We start from the raw sequence: 26,136 nt of genomic DNA, 5'->3' as shown, positions 1-26,136 counted from the left end.
CTGTGGAGTTCAACCATTCAGGAGGTCAGGGAACTCAATCTGGCCTTGCAGCCCAAGGTCAGTCTGCATCGTGGGGTTCTGCCATCAGCTAGCTGAGATCAGGGGTCTTGGTTCTGCACATGGCTGCGCATGTTGTATATTATGACAGCAGAGATATAGTCTGAAAGAGGCCCTTCAAATCCTTTTTTTTCTTTCTTTTCCTCATTCTACTCTGTAAATTCTTGCTGCGCATGTTGTATATTATGACAGCAGAGATATAGTCTGAAAGAGGCCCTTCAAATCCTTTTGTTTCTTTCTTTTCCTCATTCTACTCTGTAAATTCTTTCTTTTTTCTGTCCTCTTTCCCCAACTCAGTCTTGCTCCACCATTGCTCCACCATATTATCCCTCATCTCCCTTTCTGTCTCTGCTCCTGCCCTAACTCAGATTTCTTCTTTTATCATTTTTTCTCTTTTCTTTATGTTCTTTTCTTCTGTCATTTTACCTCACACAGGGGTCAGTGGTTTCAAGGGAAAGTGAGCCCCTATTACTGTTAAAGGGATATATTCTTGTCCTCACACTTCTACTCTGTCTATCCCTTTCGAATTTAACAGTTTCCTGAACACTGTGTGGTCATTCTATGTCCTCTGGCTTCACCTGAAACCTTCTCCAACTCTTTCACTTATCTACTCCTCTCGTACTAGCTCTGCCTGATGCCCCATCCTAAATGGTAAATACACTATGTTGAAAAGTTTGTTCACTGCTTCTTGTTTTGGACTGCTTCTTGATTTCAATTTAATTTACATGGTTTAAGGGTGATAGACTAGTGACTACCACAAGTGGTCATTTTGCAAGTTGTGCTTGATCATATTGTGTTGCTGATTGTATCAGTGGGGATAAAGGATTGTGGTTGATTGGATGAGCTGTTTTCTCTGACGTTATGAAGATGAGAATGTCTGTGGGTCATTAGAGACTCAGAAGCTAGGGCACAACTATATCAGGAAGATGTGGGTGATAACCCAGAGATTAAACCAAGGACAGTCCGACAACAAAAATAAAAATGAGAAAACACTTAAGTAAGACACAGAGACAGACTTCCAATTCACCAATGGCAAACAGTAGGGCAAATGAGGATTAAAAGGCCGATAGTGAACCACCAGGACACCCTGAACTCAAGGCACAGGAAGTAACAAAATAGATCAATCAGGCTGTAGAAAAATTCAAAACAGAAATAATTTCCCAGATAACCATAGAGATGGTGAGCAAAATCAAAGTCATGATTCGAGACTCTAGAACAGAAACTCACAAAAAAAATAGATGATCTCAGGACCATGATAGAAGCGATGAAGGCCCAGCATAAGAAAGAAATGGAAACAATAAATGCCCAACATAGGAAAGAAATGGAATCCATAAAACACATTCAAACAGATATCCAGGAGATTAAACACTCCATTGAAAGTGTATGCAACAGAATAAAAGAATGCAAAGATAGACTCTCAGATATAGAAGATAAGATTGCAGTCAGTGACCGTGAAAAGAGAGGTTTCTTAAAAACAGTATGGGATCATAAGAAATAGATCCAACAACTCCTAGATGATGCAAAGAAGAATAACATAAGACTAACAGGAATCCATGAAGTAGCAGGAGAAAATACAAATGACTTTAAAAAGTTTTTCACAGAATTAATGACAGAAAACTTCCCAAACAGAGGGGAAGAATTTGACATTCAGATAACTGAGGCATATAGGACCCCAACTAGCCACAATCAAAAAAAATCTACACCTAGACATATAATAATCAAGATCCCAGAAACCCAACAGAAGAACAAAATACTACAAGCAGTAAGAGAAAAGAAACAAATCACATGCAAAGGAAAGCCCATCAGAATCACAGCAGACTTTTCAACACAAACCCTTAGGGCAAGGAGAGCCTGGAGTGAGATATTTCAAGTACTAAAAGAGAACAACCTCCAACCTAGACTGATAGATCCTGCAAAACTCTCTTTCAAAATGGATGGGGAAATAAGATACTGACACGACAAAGAACACCTGAGCAACTACATGAATACCAAACCAGCCCTGCAAGCAATTCTAAACAATATCCTAGAAAAAGACAATGAAGGTAACAACACCATGAGGCCCAACAGAGCAAATCAAATAGGCAAGGCAAGAAACTAAAAGGAGAAGGTGCAAATGTAAAAAGAGTCAACAAAAGGACAATAACATGACAATAATAAATTTGTACATATTAGTTATAACCAGCAATGTCAATGACCTCAACTCACCTATCAAGAGAAACAGACTGGCAGAATGGATTAAGAAGCAAAATCCAACAATAGGTTGTATACAAGAAACACAACTAGTGCAAAAAGAAGCCCATAAACTGAAAGTGAAAGGATGGAAAACAATTCTCGATGCGACAGGTGCCCAGAAAAAAGAGTAGCAATCTTATTCGCAGACAAAGTAAATTTCAAACCAAAACTGATTAAAAGAGACAAAGAAGGCCACTGCATCCTTGTAAAGGGAACAATTCAAGAGGAAGAGATGACAATCATAAACATATATGCACCAAATACTAATGCCCCCAACTATATAAAAGAAATATTAAGAAACATGAAAAACCAAATAAGCATTAATACAATTGTATTAAGGGATCTAAATACCACACTTTCACAAACAGACAGATCATCTAGGCCAAAAGTCAACAACGAAATACTAGAATTGAACCAAGATTTTGAAAGCATGGACTTAATAGATGTTTATAGAGTGTTCCAGCACACAAAATCAGAATATACATTCTTTTCGGCTGCACATGGGTCATTCTCCAAGATAGATCACATACTAGCTCACAGAACAGGTCTGAATAAATGCAAAAGAACTGAAGTTATTCCTTGTATAATATCAGATCATAGTGCAATCAAGCTGGAGATCAATAGCACAAGAAACCATAGGAATTTCACAAACACATGGAAAGTGAACAACACTCTCCTGTACAATCAATGGATCACAGAGGAAATTAAGGAAATCAGACAGTTTTTACAAATAAATGGAAATGCCAATACAACATACAGAAATCTATGGGACATAATGAAAGCAATTCTACGTGGAAAATTCATAGCACAGAATGCCCACACTAGGAAAACAGAGCTAGCTCAAATAAACAACCTAATGATGAATCTTAGACTCCTAGAAAAACAAGAGCAAGAAAAACCCAAGGCTCGAACAAGAGAGGAAATTATAAAGATAAGATCAGAAATCAATGCAATGGAAACTAAGAAATCAATACAAAAAATAAATGAATCGAAGAGTTGGTTTTTTGAAAGAATAAATAAAATTGATAAACCCTTAGCTAACCTCATCAAAAAAAGGAAAGAAAAGGCTCAGATCCATTTAATTAGGAATGAAAAAGGTGAAGTCACAAGAGATCCAAAAGAAATCCAGAGGATAATCAATACCTACTTTGAGAACCTGTACTCTAACAAAATGTAAAAGAGAAGAAATGGACAGATTTCTAGATACTTATGAATTACCAAAGTTGAACAAAGAAGATAAAAACATTTTAAACACCCCAATTACAATCAATGAAATTGAAAATGTAATTAAAACTTTACCAACAAAGAAAAGTCCAGGTCCTGATGGATTCACAGCTGAATTTTACAACACATTTAGAAAAGAACTACTGCCATTACTCTTCAAACTTTTCAATGAAATTGAAAGGGAAGCAATACTTCCAAACTCTTTCCTGGAAGCAAGTATCACTTTGATTCTCAAACCAGGAAAAGATGCAACTAAAAAAGAGAACTACAGGCCAATCTCCTTAATGAATATAGATGCAAAAATCCTTAATAAGATGCTAGCAAACAGAATACAGAGGATCATCAAGAAGATCAAACATCCTGACCAAGTCAGATTTCTTCAAGGGATGCAAGGATGGCTCAACATACGTAAGTCAATAAATGTAATACACTAAATTAAGAGTCAAGGACAAAAATCATATGATCCTCTTGATAGATGCAGAAAAAGCATTTCACAAAATTCAACACCCATTCATGATAAAAACCCTGCAAAAAATTGGAATAGATGGTCTATATCTCAATTTAATAAAGGCTATCTATGAAAAACCAACAGCCAACATCATATTAAATGGCCAAAAACTGAAAACCTTCATGTTAAAATCAGGAACAAGACAAGGATGCCCACTATCACCACTCCTCTTCCATATAGTTCTGGAAACATTAGCCACAGCAATTAGACAAGAGAAAGAAATTAAAGCAATAAAGGTAGGAAAGGAAGAAGTTAAACTGCCTTTATTTGCTGACGATATGATACTCTACATTGAACACCCCCCAAAAAAACTCTAACAAAAGACTTCTAGATTTAACTGACACTTTTAGCAGAGTAGCTGGATACAAGGTCAACACCCAAAAATCAATAGCCTTCTTGTACACAAATAACAGACTCACTGAGAGAAAAATTAGGGAAACAATTCCTTTCACAATAGCATCCAAAAAAATGAAGTATCTAGGAATCAATCTAACAAAAGAAGCAAGAGACCTTTACACTGAAAACTACAGCACTCTGAAAAAAGAGATCAAAGAGGATATAAGAAAATGGAAAGATATCCCCTGCTCCTGGGTAGGAAGAATCAACATAGTGAAAATGGCCATACTACCAAAACTGCTATACAAATTCAATGCAATGCCAATTGAAATTCCAACACTATATACTAGAAAAAAGAATCCAAAAATTCATTTGGAACCAGAAGAGAGCTAGAACAGCAAAAGCCATCCTAGGATACAGAGATATGGCAGTGGGTATAACAATTACCGATTTGAAAGTATACTACAAAGCCACTGTGATAAAACAGCATGGTACCGGCAAAGAAACAGATCTGAGGATCAGTGGAACAGACTCAAAAACACAAAAACAAATCCAGATGTACTCAGCTACGTCATCTTTGACAAAGGAACTGACCATCCTCAGTGGAGGAAATATAGCCTCTTTAATAAATGGTGTTGGAAAAACTGGAGTTCAACCTGCCACAGATTAAAACTGGACCTTTATCTTTCACCCTGCACCAAATTAAAATCCAAGTGGATTAAGGATCTAAACATTAAAACAGAAACACTAAACTTGCTGGAAGATGTTAGGCAGAACTCTGGAAGACAGTGGCATAGGAAAAGACTTTATGAATAAATCCTCAATAGCACAGGAACTAGCATAAAGAATCAACAAGTGGGATCTCATCTTATTAAAAAGCTTCTGCACTGCAAAAGAAACCACCAACAGAACTAAGAGACAACCTACAATGTGGGAAAAAGTTTTTACCAGCTGCTCCTCAGACAAAGGACTACTATCAAGAATATACAAAGAACTCAAAACAATCAGTCCCCCCAAATATAAAGACCCAATTCAAAAATGGGCATCTGTAATGAACAGACATTTCTCAGACAAAGAAGTAAAAGCAGCAAGTAAATATATGAAAAAATATTCCACATCACTGATCATTCGAGAGATGCAGATGAAAACAACACTGAGATTCCACCTCACCCCACAAAGAATGGCTGCTATCAAGAAATCAATCAATAACAAATGTTGGCAGGGTTGTGGGGAGAAAGGAACCCTTCTCCATTGTTGGTGGGAGTGCAGACTGGTGCAACCACTAAGGAAATCAATATGGAGATACCTCAAAGAGCTGGGACTAAAGGTTCCATTTGACCCAGCCATCCCTCTGCTGGGTATCTTTCCAAAAGAATTAAAAGAATCATACCACAGTGACATATGCACACCAATGTTTATAGCAGAACAATTTGTAATAGCTAAAACTTGGAAACAGCCCATTTGCCCATCTGTTGGAAACTGGATAAAGAAGATGTGGCTTTTCTATAAAATGGAATACTACTCAGCCATAAAGAATGAGAAAGTAGATTCATTCATAGGTAAATGGGTACATTTTGAGGATATACTTCTAAATGAAATAAATAAGTCACACATGTGTAAATACCGAATAGTTTCTCTGGTGTGAAAAACTATAATAGTACATAAGATCCTAATGATATAATTGACCATGTGAAACAGGAAGAAAAGGGCTAAAGGTGTAGGGAAAATGGGAAGGGTAGGGGAAAAGTAATAAGGGAAAAGAAAAAATATGACAAAATGGAAATAAAGTGTTTGTAAATGGGGAGGGGAGGATGGGGTGAAAGGAGGGCATGGACAAGGTAAAAAAATGAGAACAGAGACCTGTCATGTAAAGGTACATGATCCCAATAGTGAATGTAATTGTACTGTATACCTAAAATGTACCAATAAACTCAATAAAACAAAAAAAAAAAAGGACAAACTGGAGTCATCTGTAGGAGAACAGCTGCACCTTGAGACCAGAATGTTATGTGAAATGAATCAGACACACAAGCTTAGATATCTCATGGTTTCTCTTACATGAGAAACCCCAAATATAAATAAAGAGCAAAACAAAAGATAGATAGGGAATAGGAAGCTAGATCTTTTGCAAAAGGGAAGGGGACTGAGAGACGGAGGGAGGAGGGAGGAAGGGGATGAAAAAGGAATTGAGATGTGTTATGTACACATGCCAACTCCCCGGGAGGAGTGTGATCACTATGTACTACAAACGTGGACTAATAAAATGTTTAATAACTATTGAAAAAAAAAAAGAGTTCAGCATTTCCCAGCTGTGCTCTCAGACAGCTTCAGGGCACAGACGGGGGGGGCCTCCTCCCTCCACACTCTACAGCTGGGTCAGTGACCCCAGGCATCCGCCTGGCACCCCCTCACCATGCCCCACTAGATTTACCAGATGCTCAGCAAGGACAGGATGGTCTTACTTGTCGTCCTGGTGCCCGGCACAGTGAATGGCAAAGGGAGGAACTCGGTCAGTACCTGCTTCATGAAGGAATAAAAGTATCTGAGGACAGCAAGCTCTGATGAGTGCCTGAGTGTACCCTCCCCCGTGCACACTCTCCTCAGCTTTGTCATCATGTGAAAAGCACAGGTGCCTCCACCTGTCACTCAGATACACTGCCAAGGCAAACAGGACAGGTGATGGCCCAGAGCTTGCTGAAGGTCCAGAGCTCCACTTCCTGTCCACTGCAACACAGGGAGAGGGCAGGGCTCGCCAGCCAAAGCAACACCTTTTACTCATCCCAGCTGGGTGTGAAGAAAACAGGGTACAATCTTCAAGTTGCTCTACTTTATGACTGGCATCGTCGAAAAAGGTAAAGGGGGCCATACCCACAAGGGGGAGAAGCAAAAAAAGATGATGGTGTCTGCAAGCTGAGGGGCACCAAGGTCCCCCAGCAGCCACCAGAAGCCAGGAAAGTGGCAAAGGGCAGAATCTCCCTCACTGCCCTCCCAGGGAACCCGTAGCTGACAATTCAATCTTAAGACTTGAGACTCCGAAACAGACAATTTCTGTTGCTGAAGCCCAAAACAGAAAAATGTCTACCAACCTTGATTTGGTACAGCAATTATACAGTCTCCCCATATTAAAAGATATATTTATTTGTGTGGTCCTGATAAGTCTATGCTTGGAAGCCTATTTAAAGCAGACTGGGTCTCCAATGTCTGCCAGAGATAAAAATCAATTGTTCTCAGCCTGCGGAGAGTGGCTCCTGCCTATAGTTCCAGCTGCTAGGAGTGGCTGAGGCACGAGGATCACCTGAGCTCGCAAGTTCAAGACTAGCATGGGCGGCATAGTGAGACCCTACCTCAGAAAGAAAAGAAAAAAACACACAGAGGAATAAGGTTCCATGAATAAAAGTCAAGAAAAACTCCATGAAAAAAGTCAAAAGAAACCTACACAAGTAGTCTCACATCTATAGACTTCAGATATTAGAATTACAGGATATATTTTTAAAATGTTTAATTCAGCTAGGCAAGATGGTACATGCCTGTAATTCCAGTACTCAAGGAAGCTGAGGCAGGAAGATCAAAAGTCTGAGTCCAGCCTGGACAACTTAGCAACTTAAGTGAGATCCCTGTCTCAAAAAAGAAAGACAGAGAAAGAGAAACCGAGGGGATGGGCAGGAGGAAGGAAGGGAGGGTAGACTGAGGATGTAGCTTAGTGTGAAAGCCCTGGATTCAATATCCAGTACCACCAAAATAAAAAAGGAAAGAAAGACAACTTTAATTCATTTAAAATAAAGCAGAAACTGAAAACATTAGTAATGAGTCAGAAACTATGAAAATTGGCCAGAAATATTTTAAAGAGAAACAAAAAAATTTAGAAATAAAAAATACTATAATCAAACCTCAACATACATGTAAAATAACAATTTAGAATTAACTAAAGTGAGACTTAGTGAACTGAGGTACACTTCTGAAGAAATTACTCAGAATGAGGCACAGAGACAGATGCAAAACATTAAAGGGGGAGACACAGAAGATAGAATGAGATAATCCATGAGATCAAACATTTGATCAAAGTTTTAGGAAAAAGTAATAAAAGGAATAGAGACAGTATTCAAATGGAGAGTGCTGCCTGGTGTGGTGGTGCACACCTGTAATCCCAGCACTTGAGAGGCTGAGGCAGGAGGATTGCTATAAATCAGAGGCCAGCCTGGGCTACATAGCAAGACCCTGTCTCAAAGCAAAACAAAACAAAACAAAGAGATAGTGCTAAGAATTTTCTAAAAGTATGAAGAGACATGAATGTGTCAATCCCAGAAGACCAAGAAATCCCAAGCAGGGTGAATTTTATCAAGCCACATCTACAAATATGATCCCACACAGCATTACTGACAAAGACAGTGGTAAAGGGGAAGACAAATAAAACAAACAGGTGATGACCGCACACAACTAGAAAACGCATGACGATGGAACAAAATCTTCAAAGTGCTGAGGAAAAATGTCTGACATCTTTGAACAACTGTGAAGAAGATACATAAAATAATAACATTTTCAGATAAACAGGAAGTGGTTAAGCCAACCAGTGTCTCAATGAAGGAGTTTTTGTTTGGTTTGGTTTGGGTTTTTTTGGTACCAGGGATCGAACTCCAGTCCTTGTGCTTGCAAGGCAGGCGCCAGAACCACTGAGCTAAATCCCCGGCCCAACAAAGGAGTCTCAAAACAAAGACATCTTTTACGAGGAGGGGAATTGGCCCAGACGCAAGGTCTGGGAAAAAGGAACAGAAAATTAATGACAAACATGGGGCAAACTCAACAAACACTGACGGTATAAATGAGAAATGATATTGCTGTGTGCTCTGTGAGTTCACAGAAGGCATATGATAAAAAATTAAAATAAGGTAACTGCTTGGAAGCTGAAAGAGGAGCAGCACAGATACCTGTGATCTACCAGCAGAGATGGAATCCTAAGGCAACATTCTGGGAGTCTGAGGCAGGAGGATCACAAGTTAAAGCCCAGCCCAGGCAACTTGGCATGATCTTGTCTCAAAATAAACAACAACAACAACAAAAAGGGCTGAGAATGTAGCTTGGTGTAAAGACCATGGGTTCAAACCTGAGGAAGTTAAATAATTAAATGCACTCTAAGAATTCTGTGAATAGTTTATAAACAAAATTTGTAAATATTTCCTCCTATAAATACCATATTTTTAGCTGATTCCCTTAGCAACTGAAAGTCACAAACTTACATCAGATATAAACTGGGTTTTTTTTTTTTTTGGAGTTTTGGGGGATGTTAACTTTGCTTTGTTTTGTGTTGTGGTGCTGAGGACTGTGCTATGTCCTTCACACTAGCTATGCTCTCAGTCCCATTTTAATTTTTTTAAATTTTGCAATAGGGTCCAGCTAAGTCTCTAAGTTGTGACTGGACTCAAACTTGCAATTCTCCTGACTCAGCCTCCCCAAGTGTTGGCATTACAAGCATGTGTCACCACATACAGCTGTAAACTGCTTATTGTAAAGCATCATACTCCTTTCTCTATGGTATGATTTTTTTTTAATGAAAACATAGGCCAGAGGTGTAGCTCAGTGGTAAAGCTCTGCCTAGGATGCCAGAGGCCCTGTGTTCAATCCCTAGCAAAAAATACAAAACAATACACCATAAAAGGAGACCGTTTTGTAAATAGTAATTTTAAGTTGTTTCTTAGCAACATTATTAATAAACATTTGTTGTCTTCCATACATCTGGCTCTAGGATTCCTTGTCTACATGCTTTTATGACACAACACATTCCAGGTAAAAGAGATCAAAAACCAAGGTAAAATACCAGCTGCTCTTTTTCCTCACCAGTGGTTGAAAAGTCACACATTTAAGAAGTAATAAAAATCCTGATTCTCTCCAACTGTGTGGCATATAAACTGGAAGGTTTTCCTAAGGATAAATCATCATATGTCTGTTTCTAAACTGTTCAGATATTCTGAGATAATTTGCTTTGAAATATAAGAGCTGAACAGGATCCCTTTTAAAATGAATCAGAAACACATTTTCAAGTGAACTGGAAGACTGCAAGAGGTAAAATAACAAGAAAAGTGATGTTTAGCAGCTCATTTATGAAACAAAGATCTGGTATAAATGAGAAAAAAAAATCAACCTGCCTTCAAGGATAGAGAACAGAGAAGGCAAAGTGGTCAAAAGGACAAAAAAAGAAAATCTCCCTGACTAGAAAAGCACAGAACAAAAACTTGATATTGAGAAATGGAAGGCTTGTCAACCAGATGCTTTTTCCTTTTTTCCTGCCAAGCCCCGGGGGAAAGACAGCAGCTCAAAAGGATAGCAGCTGCAATGCCACAGGGAGTTACTTCTGTAGTTAATTCAGGAGGAGGTTAGAAGCCCCAGGTGAGTCTCTCTCTGGGCATAAAAGACACCAGGGACTCTCAGTTCGAGCCCTAGAGATCAATTTCCAAACTCTACACATTAGATCACAAAAGAATGAAAGGTTCTGTCTTTGACAACAGAGAGCTTCTCAGACAGTAACACGCCTACGAATGACGTGGGGACCTGGTGAAAACACAGGCTCTGTCCTGCAGCACCCAGGGGGTGGCCGGGCTTCTGCTTGGCTCTCAGCAGAGCTCAATCTGCAACCCACCCCAAGCACCCAGCGCCTGTCCTCGGCCTACGCAGTGCTTGTGGTGCCACCACGGGCTTGGCTGCGCCGTGTGTCCCAGCCCGCAACTGCCCGCGTGCCCTCACCGCCACACCATGCCAGTTTACAGTGGTTAAAAATCAGCAAGGAAAACGCCAGCCATCAGCCTGACAGCCATGCAGGCGAGAGCATCTTTTTAAGTCATATCCTTCTCTGGAGCTCTTCTCTGAATACAGCAGTCAGCCATGGAATCATGGGCTTCTCAAGCTAAAGGAATCCCTTCAGTCCCAGCAAGACCCCTCCTGGTATACAAAGCATTTAAGCTGGCTTGCTCAAAACAGCACGGCGGGACAGAGCTGGCCTAGAGACAGCCTCACGTTCTCAGTGCCTGAATGCTCTTCACTTCATGCCAAGTTTTGTCAAATTAGTCCATCATATTTAAACTGGTGGCGAAGAAATTGAAAATATGCTAAATAGTTACAATTACATTATATAACAAATGAAGTTGTAATTACATTATAATTGAGTTGAAAGTACATGCTAAATTCAGTTACCAAAAGCCACAAGACATGCATTTTGTGTACTGTGTGGCCCCAGTGTGCACTTGGGGACAGCTTAGGGCTACGGCTAAGGATGCTGGGAAATCAGGACATCTCCCAGAACCCAGCTTGGAGACCCCAGAAAAAGCAGTCAAATGTCACTAAGACCTTTCAACTCAATGGAACTACTATTTTTGTTTCTTTGCTAAATTGCAGAGTTTTCAAAATACAATGAGTCATCTCAACTCTGTGGATATTAAAGCTAGGAAACAAGACACCCCCCCGTTAGAATTTTTAAGAGTTTAAAAACAAAAGTATTCAGGTAATTAAACTGCTGCCCAACTCGGCAAATCTTTAGCAGCTTTTATTATTCTTCTAGTTCTCAGGGTGTTTCAGTGCCATTACTAAAACTGTTCTTGTCTTATTCCTACCTTTCATCTTTCTCCTTGGTTTAGAAAATGGCCTCTTCCCTTTCTTTCTCCAACCCAAACGTACACCACTATCCTTCTACAAGCTCACCCTCTCCTCCAGCAGGTACTAGCTGTGTTGCTGTCAAATTATCAAGTAGGTAAGAAATGCTACTTAGAACATATATACGTCCTACAGACATAGATATATAAAGGATGATCAAACATAGTGATTTATTTTTACTTTGTTATAGTAAAAAACACGTCATTAATCCCCCTCAAAATGTTCCCCCTTGCTTCAAACACACTTAGCCCACCATTCTCGACACCTTCTGCAGCAGTTCTGGAAGTCCTCTCCCATGAGTGTCTTGAGCTGCACTGTCATCCAGTAATAACTCAGGACGTTTACCTTTCATGGTCATTTTGACTTTGGGAAAGAGGCAGACGTTACGTACACAGTACCAGATCTGATGAATGTGGTGGCTTAGGAACATACTACATTTTTATGAATCCACCTTTCCCCTGGATGACACTCAGTGGCGTCGTTCACTGTATTTTTTATCATACCTTATATAGATACTCATCAAAAAGACTTCCAGAATTGCTTCAGAGAGTAGCAAGAACAATGAGGTAAGCATGTCTGAGGCAAGGAAGAGCACTTTGAGGGGGATTAATGGCAATGTGTCCTTTAATCATTTAAGTACACACCATATTTTTCTATCACCCCTTGTATATGTCAGTTTTATAGGTAATACAACGAAAACCTGAGTACCTGTGACCTGGATGAAGAAACAACAGTATTACCCTTGCCTGTGATGCCCCCGCTGCATCCCTTTCCCATCACCTTCCCTTCCCACTGAGGTGACCGCTATTTTCATTTCTGTATTCCTCATACAGTTCCTTTTCTTTATACTCTTGATGTGTGTTTTCAAACTTAATCAAAATGCACTTTGCTCACATATATTCTGTTGTGATTTTTTTAATCACTCCATATTGTTTCTTGGACTTTTTTTTTTTTTTGCAGGTAGCTATAATTCTTTTCCTTTTACTTCGACATGAATTCTACAGTAACAGACCACGATGTGTTTATCCATCTACTGTGGATGGCCAGCTGAGCTACTGCCAATTTTTATTATATACATGTCTGATATGAATTTTCTTACCTACATTCTGGTGCACACGTGTATGTAAAGTATGTACACATGTATTCATACATAGGTATGTATGTCTGAGAATGGAATGATGGGTCACCAGATATGTTCACCTGCAATTTTACTAAATAATGCTAAATAAGTTTTACATTAGCAGTAGTTGAAGCAATATATACTCCCACAACCAATATATATGAGAGCTTGGTTGCTCTAGATCCTCAGCAACACCCAATCACCCCAGACTTACACATACTTGCCAATCTGGCTGGTGTGAAACTTTACATCTTCACTTGCACTGCCCCAGTTACAACAGGCAGCAACCTTCTCTTCTCTGACGGCAGCCATGTTGCCTCTCCTCATGTCTTGTCAATCTTACTACACGGTATTCTATTGGGTTGTCTGTCATTTTCCCTTGGATTTCAAGAGATTCACAGTATATTTTGAATCCGACTAACCTCTGTCAGTTATAACCTCCCCTGGCTTATGGCTTGTTGCTTGATTCTCTTTATGGTACATTTTGGTCTAAATTTCAATACTGTCAAATTTATCAATGTTTTAATTTATTCTTGGAGATTCAGGTATGTGAAATCTTGAGATGAAAGTTTCCAAAAAAACTGACCAATATTTTAAGTTCACACCTATTTAAATACTTTGTTTTGAAGTCTTCCTTTGTTTCGTGACTTTTACTAAGTCATGGACATCCCTAATGCATCCAATCACCCTATTTCACAGCTGGGTCAACCAGGAGGCACCAAGACACAGCAGAAACTATAGGACACAAGTGCTTAGGCCTCACCCTGGCTCCTTGACTGTTGGCCTCAGACTAAAATTGCTGATACCACTTCCCTGGGCCTCAGGTGTTGTTTGTTAATAAGAAATGGATGTTGGAGTTTGACAGGTAGAAGAAAAATATGACCCTTTTCGTGTGCTATCAGGTTTTCTCAGGGTCCTCCTGGGTTCACAAGGAACAACTGGCTGCATAAGCAGGAGGGCAGCAAAGGTCCACAGAAACTACCATGGTCTCTGGCCCAAACAACTACCATGCGCAGAGCAGGGCTGGGCGGCTGAGAAGCCAGCCAGGTCTTGTGCAGGGAGATTCCTGACATCTCCCTGCTGGGTGTGCTTGGTACAGCTGCCAGTCTAAATACAGTGCTCCCTCAAGACCCAGGTCCAGGTGGGGCTGTCAGCTGGCCAAGCTCAAGTGACACTCAGCATTGCTCCATCCATCCTGTGGCCCTCTGCTGTCACAAGATGAGACTCCTCCGAGAAGAAAGGACAAATGCCACTCCATTAGTAGCTGGCGAGGCTCGGTGTAGGTGGGAACATTCTGGATAACAGCAAGCAGAGCTCCTCAGTAGGGGCACAACACGGTCCCAGCCTGAGCAGCTGACAGGCCACTGAGAACAGAACTGGGCACTGCTCGGCCCCCACTTGCCCAGCGGCCCTGGAGAAGCCCTTGTACTGTCACAACTTCTATTTCCTCCTGCCAGAGATGGGGCCCAGGCAACAGTCAGCAACCTCACTGGAACGTAAGAGAACTCAGAATTCAGCAAACAATGGCAACTGAACTATACCAAAATAATGGCACTGTAAAGTTTCTTTTAAATTCCTACTATTAAGTTAAGACATCGACATAGGCTTTGAGGGATTTAAGGACTCTTTAAAAACTTTTTTTTCAGAAGATAAGAATATTAAAATGTTGGTTCAATTCAAGGTGCAGCGTATTTACTGGAAGATGCTGTTTTGCTCAGTTTTGCTTGGTTTCATTGTTTCCTAAACAAAATGCAATCCTCTCTTACCAACCTGGAAAGCAAGACTGTCAGCACTTTAAGTAACCAAAACAAACTAAATACTCAATTCACTAAGAACAAAGGCAAAAAAAAAAGTTCTCTGCCAGCCATCTGTTTCTAAAATAATTTAATTCAAAACACAGTCCCACAACAACAGGGAAAAGGACACCATGAGCTTCGAGATAATCTTCTGTCTCCAATTACACTCAGAGCTGGGTGCACACGATACACCATGACCAAGCATGAGGACGCGCTTTCCCTGCATACCCGGGGAAAGCAGCAGTCATTTCCACACCAGTGCGCTGGTCTGTGCAATGCCACCAGAAGCTGTCCCTGCCTCCCTGGGTGGGTCTGAATCCAACCGACAGTAAAAAGCTTAGCTCAGGCTTAATACCCTAATTCAGCTCCACATGAAGCTCTTCTTTGCTATCAAAAGAACAGGACACTCAAAAGAGAGGGCTCACTAGGGCCGGAGGCACCTAGAGGGAGACAGGCCCCTGTCTCGACAATGGGAGATGTAGTATTTGTATAACAACCACAGTTGCCATGTGGTTTGGGGAAAAAATGGACAAGTTGGCTCAGGAGTGTGAGGATGTCAGCAGGTAACAGGAACCACTGTGGATTTTGAGAAAAGTAGCCTTTTTAGCATCATTATCCTACAGAAAAATCTGCCTGGAGGAAAGAGGAAAAGCCAAGCATGCTCTAAACTACCAATGCACAGCCCAAGGGGCAAGGAGTGAGATCAGGAAGGTTAAGTGGACCATAACCCTTAGCAAGTCATGAGGCGATGGGGCGGCAGAGGACAGTCCAAGGTGACCTGAGGCCCAGCATGGTGGCATGCGCCTGTTGTCTCAGCTGCCTGGGAGGCAGAGATGGGAGGACTGCTTGAGTCTACAAGTTCCAGTTCATCCTGGACAACACAGCAAGGCTCCATCTCTAAAAATACAAAGTGACTTAAAGTCACAGTTTCAGCTGCCCACCAGACAACTCCACTGAGCAGCTAAAAAAAAAAAACCTATCCTCCTCCAAAGGCCCATCTGTGACTCACACGGCTGGCTACTCCCCTCCCTGCCTTTCCGCCAACACAGCCTCATCTGGGTCCTCATGATGATTGCTCGGATCCCATCCACAGGAAATGGCTTTCCAGGCACTGAGTACAGAGGCGGCGAGGTGTTCAAGACCACAGATTAACCCTAAGAATTGCTCTGAAATGGGCAAGCCAGACAGTCCTTCAGCAGGGTCATGAATCCCACCTGCAAAAAGCAGTGATACCTGCAGCATGCAAGTCCCCATCACTGCAGAATCCCTCGAGCTGCATAACGTCTCCCATGTACCCTGATCCTTGGGACAAGGGACACTGAGCTGACAAATGCTATAACCACCCCAGTCTCATGGGAGGTATGTGTCCCTCTCCACAGCCACCCCACACGGCACACTCTGTACCCTCCTCAGACCCCTTCCACCCACCCGGGGATTTCCAGCATGCACAGCTGATCAGTCCATCTCTGTATGTCTGTGGCTCGTCTAAAGAAAGAAGAGAAATAATTTAACAACTCATCCTATTCTAAAAATCCTCCACTGGTTCCCAGCAGCCTTCAGAAACCCCAAGCCCTCGGAAGAAGGACAGGGCCCTCCCCGCCCAATGTCTGCTGGGACCATGTTCCCCACAGCCAGCGACTCCTGACCCTTGTGCTCTCCGACCACGACACTTCAGCCAACACTGTTCCCCTACAGGACCCTCCTTCTTCCCCAACTCCAGTCACACCGAGACCCCCCTGGCACTTTCCTTGTCAAACCTATGTTGTTTTTTGGGTTTGCTCCTCTGCCTTCCCTCGAAGACAGGGCATCCCTTGAAGGAGAGCTGTGTCTTCCATGTCTGTCTCCAACATCCAGCCCAAAGCTGAATGTGTTCTTCCATCCCTAAGTCCAACACTTTCCTCCTGACCATGGAAGCTAAGTGCAGGGTATGTGGGGCCAACCAACCGGGGAGGGTCCTGTTTGTGAACCTCGCAGTGGAAGAGAGGGGACAGGTAAGAATTAAACACTGAGGATCTCCTCAGAGACAAGCAAGGCCTTGCTATGGAGAAAGATGGGCAAGCAAAGACAGGCAAGGATGAGAAGCCAGGAAGACAGAGGGGGTATATGTGCAAGGGCCTGTGTGGAAAAGAGCCTAGCGATGTGGAAATGGCCAGCCAGTGCAGTCAGGCATGATAGGGCTGGTGTGGAAGACAGGGAGCCAGCTTGGGGGTAGAAACGTGGCACAGTGATTCTAGCACTCAGGAGAGCAATATGGGCCAATGACATGGGTGGGCAATTATCTGTGGAGATAACTGAAGTCAAAGGGTACCATCAAGGAAGGAAGGGAAACACTTGTGACTTCCAAGCCCTACAATGACACATTCGTTTGAAGGTGTTGTGCCACAGCCCAGGGTAGGGGCCACCTTTAGCAATCATAGTGCTGTGCTCTGAATGCTCACATCCCTCCCAGAACTCCTATGTTGAAACCTAACCTCCCCCTAGGTGACTAGATTAAGGGCAGGGCCTTTGGAAAGTGGTGAGGTGACAACTACAGGGAGCTCAGTCACCCCTACTGCCACATGAGGATGCAAGGAAGGACCCTCGATGAGGGAATGAATCCTCAGAGGGTCTCAATCCTGCACGTCCCAACCCCAGGATGACCAACTCAAAGGTATTTTGATAAAGCAGCCCAAACAGACTGAGACACATACAAAGTCAGGCGCTATTTGCAAATACTTCTATGATTCAACCAGTTGAGCACACAAATTATGCTCATCTTTACTTAATTATTTCTGTTCACTGGCAATCTTTCCCAGATCCCCTCTTTTGCCTGTTCATTGGTATGAAATGCTGACTGATTAGCAATTATCCAAACGTTAACTCTCTAAGCATCTACAATTATGACTTCTCTTACTTTATCTGAGGGCTCCTTGGGACTCCAAAATGAGGACTAGCACGTCATTCATGTAAACACTAATTTGCCAAGAAACTAAGCATGTCGAGTGTATCAGTAAGCCAAAAGGTGTGAAGGGTCCCATATGCGTTTTTACTACTTAACAGGAAGACATTATGACACTGCCAATAAACCAATTTTGATGTTTTTCACTTTTTATGATGGAATGTTCAGATACACGAGACAGCTGAAAGATTAGAACTCATTACCCGGCTTCAGCACCATCAACTTCTTTAAAAATAAAAGTAAAGCAAATCCCAGACATCACTGATCACTCCAATACATACTGCTGTATCTTTGAAAATGACCTTAAAAGATCATAACCATTTCACATTGTCCATTATATCACTAGGATCTTATGTACTATTATATAGGAAGAAAGGGGCTAAAGATGTAGGGAAAGTGGGAAGGGTAGGGGAAAGGTAATAAGGGAAAAGGAAAAAATATGAGAAAATGAAAATATGGAAATGAAGTGTTTGTAAAGGAGGAGGGGAGGAGGGGTGAAGGGAGGGTAGGGACAAAGGGAAAAAATGAGAACCAAGACCTGTCATGTAAAGGTACAAGATCCCAATGATGAACGTAACTGTACTGTATATCTAAAATGTACCAATAAACTCAATGAGGAAAAAAAATCATAACCACAGCCGGGTATGGTAGTGCATGCTCATAATCCCAGCACTCAGGATGTGAGGCAGAAGGATCACCATGAGTTCAAGCCCAGCCTGGGCTACATAGTGAGTTCAGGGCCAGGCTGAACTACCCTCTCTCAAAAAAAAAAAAAAAAAATCATAACCAGAAGATAATGATCACACTCAACAAAATTAAAAATAATCCCTAAATATCTAATTATTCACTTTGTAGTTTTCCTTGCTAGCCTCAAAATATTTTGGTACAATTGCTTTTTTCAAATCAGGCTCCAAATGAGAAACACATTGCTTTGGTTCATGTGTCTCTTAAGTCTCTTATACTTTATAAGTTTTCCTCTGCTTTTCTTTTTGTTAAGCTTTCACTATTTACTTATTAAAGAAAACAGGTCATTTGTCCCTGTAGACAGCCCACATTCTATATTTGGCTGGCTATATTTTCCTATAAACTGGTAGTTAGACCAAGAAGCTTCATCACGTTGGGCATAGTGGCAGGCACCTGTCATCCCAGCACTTGGGAGGAGGGGATCACAGCGAGGGCAAGGCCAGCCTGGGCTACAGAGAAAGATCCTGCCTCAAAAAAATAAAAATAAAAATAGGGCCAGGGATGTGGCTCAGCGGCACAGCGCTTGCCTAAATTCAATCCTGTTACCTAAATAAATAAATAAATAATGAGAGAAGGGGGAAGCCTCATCAGATTCAGGATGAACATGTTGGTAAGAACACTTTCTAGGTGGTCCTTTTACTTGCTATTGCGTCACTCACAGAAGGTGCCTCATTTCTAGCTTTGCCACTTTGAGTGACCCTAAACTGATGAGGGATTTAGGCAGTGACAGCTGCTGCCCCATCCCTGAGAAGGCTGCTGTCCACCCTTTGCCTACTAATGAAGAAGAGTTTCTGCCACCACTGCTGACATCTGGCATTTCACTGGGATGGCTGGGGTTTTGTATCTGTGTTAGTGAAAGATACTCCAATGCACAAAGATATAATTATAGAAAGAATAATAATTATTTGGTGTCTGAAAGAATAACATGTTTGCTTGTGTTTTAGAACATTTTCTAAGTTGCCTGATTGGGAATTCAATACAAAGTTGCTGATGTCTGTATTCTTCTTCAGAAAAAGATTATAGATAAATCACTGACTCTGTAAATATATTAAAGCTCTCTGGGGATCTGTGCGTCTCCATCTCTCTGTCTCTGTCTCTCTGTCTCTCACTGTTCTTAACAGACAGCAAATGAAAAAGAAAGCATATCTTTGAAATTATGACACTTTTGAAGAAGGAGAGGAGGAAGTAAAAATGTTAGAATATTTCCATACCAGTACATTTATTTTAGTCCCTTTCCAAAAGATAGATTAATGAGGTGCTAAAATAACCTTCAAATACTATGGCTAAAAAGTTTCAATTTCTTTTTTTCCAAACCCCTTAATAAGAGTTTCCAAAACATGGCAAAAAGAATCTGAGACCTTCTTTTTTCCCTCTCATACTTACAAAAGTGCTAATGTGCAACATAATACCTGTGTGAACAAAAGGAAGAAACTCCTTCCACCTCCAAAATCGGAGTCCAGTTAATGCCTTCCACACAATCATTTAATGGCCTGGGAAAGCCTCTGTTCAGGAACATCCAGCAACACCAACAGAGCTGAGAAGGGAAATCAGGCTCAGAAGCATCTTTCAGGAGTCTGAGCTCCTCCAACAAGGAAATCAGGCTACGAAGGGATTCTTAACCCATGTAACATGGAATAAGTCAATCGATACAAATAATTTTTTAAAAAAAGAAATGAACACAGCAATGAATGCCACTCAATTATATGCTTAAAAATGATTCACTGGTACATTTTATGTCATATATATTTTGCCACCTGTAAAAAATATTGTGATGGTCAATTTCGAGGTGTACAGGCTCAGGGGAACAGCACCACTACTTGGTCAGCCCTGGGCTCTCAGCCTTCTCTCGTCATTGGTGGAGAAACTGAGGTTCCAAAAGCCTCCAAAGTCACTTGTTCAAGTCCCACAAACAGCAAGTGGTAGACCCAGGACTTGACCTCAGATTCATCTGCTGCCAAACCCCTCATTCTAACCATAGCACCCACAGCCAGAAGCACAAAAAAAAAACCACAAGATGTATGGAGGCAGGAGGGCGGAGGCTGAGCATTTTCAAGGCCGTATTATCACTCTTTTTTTCTCTTGGGTATGGGGTTTGAGACTGGATCTTGTTATGCAGTTCAGATTGGCCTTGAACTCCCTATGTAGCCCAAGCTGGCCCCAAACACTACAATCCTCCTGCCTCAGCCTCCCAACTACTGGGATTACAGGTTTGAGCCACACCTGGTTCAGATTATCATTCTTGAATATGCGTGCACAGAACTCCTCACGATTACAAGGTTAACACAGAATTCAAGATAACTAAAAACAGATCACAATTTGAAAACTACACTCCTGGCATCTCAGCACAGGATGAACACTAAACCTGCAGGGACAGGACTGAAAGCGGGTGCTGCCTCAGGAGGATTCCAGCCTGGGTTAAGGGGGGTTAGGAGCAAGCAAGGCCTAATAAGGAGATAGATGAGAAGAGCAGGAACCTTCCCAGGGACTGATAATGTCCACTGCCTCACTTGCAAGGGTGAACTGAAATCGGTCTGGAAGCATTAAAACTCACCTGGCATCCTCAACAACCAGTTAACAGTTGCCTGGGGCCTCACAGAATATTTGGGCAATCAACATGGGTCTTTGCTCCACAGGAGAAGGCTCAGGCAAGCTTGCTGGACCCATAAGAAACAGGGAGCCAGGTAATGGTGGCGCATGTCTGTAATCCCAGCACTCAGGAAGCCGAGGCAAGAGGATCACCATGAGTTTGAGGCCAGCCTGGGCTACACAGTGAGTTCAAGGCCAGCCTGAACTACAAAGGGAGACCCTGCCTCAGACAAAAGAAAGAGATGGAGGGAGGGAGACTGGGAGGAAGAAAGGAAAGAAGGAAGGGAGGGAGGAAAGAAGGAAAGAGAGGGCCAGGGATGTAGCTCAGTGGTTCTACCACCTGCCTCACAAGTGCAAGGATCCGAGTTTGATCCCCAGTACCAAAAACAAACAAAAAAGTAAGAAAGAAAGAGAGCTGCACTCATTGACCTCCTTAGCGGGGACATCGATGATGGTGGCGGCTCCACAGTACTTGCTTTGTGCTTGGATCCTTGCTGAGCACCCCTCGAGTCACACAAGTCCCCAACGGAGACACTGTTACTATCAGGGCTGCACAACTGGGCGGGCATGCAGGAGAGTGCTGGTGCCTGAGCCCGGCTGCCTGGGCTGTCTGCATTCAGCACCTGCCAGTTCAGGTGCACTGCACAAAACCAGCTCTGGTATTAAGAAAATACCACCCATTGGAATGATTTTTAGTATCCTTTTTAATTCTTTAGATTGATAAATAAAAGAGTATATAGTTAATGATGTACAACATGGTGTTCTGATATATGTAGAAATTGTAGAATGGTTTAATCAAGCTAATCAAGCTCATATAATTATAGTGGGGTTTTATTTTGTTTTGTTTTTGTTTCAATTTTTGGCACTGTGATTGAACTCAGGGCCTTCACACTTAATTTTTTTTTATTTTGAGACAGAGTCTTCTTGAGTTGCTCAGTTGCCCAGGCTAGGCAACTGGCAATCCTCCTGCCTCAGCCTACCAGATTGCTGGAATCACAGGAGTATGCCATCATGCCCAGCTAACTCCTGTTTTAAAGTCTACACAGTGCATTTTTCAAGGCTATTCTATATTGTTCTAATGATAGTCACTATGTTGAACAATGGATCTCTTGAATTTATTCCTCATGTCTGAGAGAAATTGTATATCCTTTGACCAACATTTCCCTACTCCATCCACAGCATTAAAACAACCTCTAACTCACTGTCAACAAGCACATGAAGATGTTCAGCATCATTCACCATTAGGGAAATGCAAATGAAAGCCATAATAAAATGCCAAATCATATCCAAAGGGTATCCACCTTTAAAGAAGAAATGGAAAGTAAGCATTCCACAGTAAGTCCACTGTGGAAGAGTATGATGGTCTCTCAACAAGGGAAACATAAAATTATCATGCAGTCTAACAATTCTCCTAGGTACATACCCCAAAGCACTGGAAACCGGAGTTCAAACAAAAACATGTATGTGAATGTTCACAGCAACACTACTCAGTAGCTATCAGACAGAAGCAATCCAAATGCCCACAGACTAACACGTGAGCAAAGTGAGCAAAATACCACCGTACAATGCAGGGGTATTCAACACAAAAATGAATGAAGATTGATACACGCTTCACCAGAGGAACCTTGAAAGCATCATGCTAAGAGAAAGTAGACACACACACACACTGTATTGTATGAGTTTACATGAAATAGCCAGGAGAGGAGACCTACGGAGACAAAAAGCTCACTAGTGGCTGCCAGGCACAGGAGGTGGAGAGACCTAGACAGCAGTGATGGGTGCATGATACTATAATTGTGCCTAAGGCTGCTGATCTGTGCACTTTAACATGATGAAAGTGTTATTTTATGTATATTTTACCAAAATAATACTAAAGGCAGCTGATTGAGGGCTCAGATATGAAATGGTAAAATTCAAACATCCTCATCTTACTTAAATTGGGTTAGTTATAATTTCTCAAAAGTTGACTCTGCTGTCAGTACACTATTTCTCAAAGAGGGATCCTGCCCTCTCAGTCACCTGAAGATCTCTTAAAACTATGGATTTCCAGGCCTGTCTGCCCAGACACTGAGGAAGGTGAGGAATGTAGATTTTAAGCCTTTCCCCAAGTGTTAGGGACAGCACCGTCCAAGATGTCCACGCCTGTCTCTGCAGATCCTCCTGCAGCGTCTGGAAAGGCCAGTACTAATCATCTCCTTATTAATGCCCCAGCCACAAGGCTGACAGCTGCTTCCTAGGCACCAGCTCCGAACAGCCGGCAGCTGCTGTGATCGGTTCCTCGTGCACTCTGCAATCTTCGTAATCCACCCATCAATTTCATGTATTTACAGCCGGAAGTCAATTGGGCCGCGTTGCCCAAAGACTGTAACTGAGTTCCAGTTACCTCCACTTGCAAACAGTTTGCTAGCAGGTTTGTGTCCAGCCATAGTAAAATGAGCCTTTAGCATCTTTTTTTTTTTTTTTTTTTTTTTTTTTTTTTTTTTTGTATCAGGGATCGAACTTGGGACCTTGTGCTTGCAAGGCAGGCAGCAGAACCACCGAGCTAAATCCCTGGCCCAGCATCTTTCAAGAATACAATATTTTACATTAACTAGTGATCACTTTTTAAGTAATATTATAAAAAGTTAATTTTTTTGGTATCATGTGGAAAAATAAAAATATATCCATAGTCTAAGTCAATAGAAAGTTTAGCAAAGAGCATGTTTAGCTGGAACCCAATCTCCTCCTTTCCCTTGCCCCAGTCTCTCCAGCCTTGACCAGCTTCTCCCCTGTGCCTGGCTTATCTGCCTCTCATCTTCTCCTTCCCTTGACTGGTTTAATGTACCATAATACGAAATTTAATAATATACTATAGCCATTGTTACATTTACTGAGTGAGGCTTTTTATTCTCTGCTTTTTAAACACTGGTTATAATTTTTTCCTCTAAAAAAAAATGGTTTTCTGCTGTGTGTAAGTCCTAGTTGATTTCTCCAGAGAAACCAGTAGCCTTTAAAAGAAAAAGGCTCTTGATTACTGAGGCTATTTAAACAAGAAACACAGGGCATCTTCAGTGAGAATCTGAAACCACTCCACTGTCATGGTACAAACACTCTTTCTTCTGCTTGGCTATAGGGAGAGGAAGAAAAAAAATCTCTCACAGAGCAAAGACATTCTGTAACAGAACTTCAACTTTTTAAAAAAGGCTTAGTAGTAGCTCTATATGGAGGGATCTAGACAGTCCTGGGTCTTTAGATCCCTGACCCCACACACTATTGGTAGTACTCCCCGCAACCACACACACAAACACACACACAGACGACCAATCCTCTGCCCCACCCCACAATTAAATGGGCATGGAGGTGACAATGCCCAGCTGAGAGCTCTGTAGCATTCTTCATTAGGGCAACTTGGGGAGACAGAATGTTGGGAGCAGGTAAACAACCCTCATCCCACTGCCAACTGGGTACAGAAAAACCACAGCAGTACATTCACTTGGATTTTATCTATCAATATGTTTACACCAAGCAGGAGGGAAGAAAAGCAGGCTCACAATCCCTTCCACACCCATCTCACCATTTTTAAATCCATTTGTATAGAATCATTGTTCATCCAGTTGAGTTGTTCATGAAATTTGTGGCCCCGTGTAGGCCAGTTTCCCCACAATGAAATATTAAATAAAATAAGCTACCATGTAAAACAAGGAAAGTTAACTTATTAAACATGGATGGCAACTCAAATTTACTAACTGCCTACTGTATGCTAAGTTGTGTGCTAAGCACCTTTCCGGACTCAAATCACTTAAACTTCCCCTCAACAACTCATTTACAAGTGAGAAAGGAGGTCAAGGCCAATCATGCATTAGTAAGAGGTAGAATGAGACTTGTATGCACTTCTCCAGAAGTCCAGGAAGTGGTCTCCAAACACTTTATTATTCTCAAGCACACCCCACATAGATACTTCACTTAAAAACTATACAGTCCACTGTTTTCCCATTAGTGATCTTATAGTCATACACAAAAGCAAATTTCAAAATAATGAAATAAGCATACAATAAACAACCTTGTAATTACACTTGTTAACATCTGGAAGTGAAAGAAATCAAATTTATCTGAGGGCCCCGATAATAAGTGTAGACACAAACTATTCTTTCCATTGTCCTAATGATGTCACAGCACATCTGATTAGGGGGTCTCAAGGGAACTGTGTCCCCACAAGACACGGTGATGTCCTAGCCCCAGTGTCCCAGAATGCAACCTCATTAGGAAAAAAACTGTGGACAGAGGCAATCAAGGTAAAGTTAAGTTAAAGAGAAGCCATTACAGTGGCCCCAATCCATTAGGTCTGGGCTCCTCATAAACAGGGAGGATCTGGACTTGCACAGCAGGAAGATGATGTGAAGTCAGGAAGCAGGCAGCGGTGTAGCTGGAGTCACACAGCTACAGGCCAAGGGACACCAAGAACTGCCAGCAAATATCAGAAGCAAGAGGAGGCAAAAAAAAAAAAAAAAAGGATTCTTTCTCCATTAGAGTCATCGAGCAAGTATGGCCACACCAACACCCTGATTCAGGACTTTTGGCCTCCAAAACTGAGCACATGAACTTCTGGTGCTTTAAGCCACCCAGTTTGTGATGTCTTTTACTGTCACTGTCTTTAGGGATAGTTTGTCTGATAACTGGTAGTGGCAGCAGGAATGCTGCCATTTCTTATTCATTTATCTCTCCACAATTAACACTATCTTCAGGCCACAAATCTCCACCCCCTCAAAAAGTCATTTTAAACCATTTGTCCACCTCGGGAAATTCTGTTAACACAAAACTTCAAGTTATTTATGCAATGTGAAAATCACTTAACAGAGCATTCATCATCTCTATCCATCCTAGGTGACACTGGAAGGCAGCAAACAGGTGGCAAATGCATGATCAACATCTCCACATCATAGGACTCCTATCTGTCCTTAGGATATTTTGCTCTCCATAGGGA

General features: G+C 41.7%; 1 protein-coding gene across 3 annotated transcripts in view; it reads right to left on the bottom strand.

Moving 5' to 3' along the window:
• Positions 1 to 26,136, bottom strand: part of Kiaa1549 (KIAA1549 ortholog) — a 140,841-nt gene that overhangs the window by 83,379 nt on the left and 31,326 nt on the right. The gene's annotated exons all lie outside the window — the stretch shown is intronic.

The sequence above is a fragment of the Fukomys damarensis genome, unplaced genomic scaffold, assembly GCF_012274545.1.
Source record: "Fukomys damarensis isolate Sample0158 unplaced genomic scaffold, DMR_v1.0_HiC HiC_scaffold_16, whole genome shotgun sequence".
Taxonomy (NCBI): Eukaryota; Metazoa; Chordata; class Mammalia; order Rodentia; family Bathyergidae; genus Fukomys; species Fukomys damarensis.
Note: the sequence above shows the minus strand (reverse complement) of the source record. Positions and strands in the feature narration are given on the sequence as shown.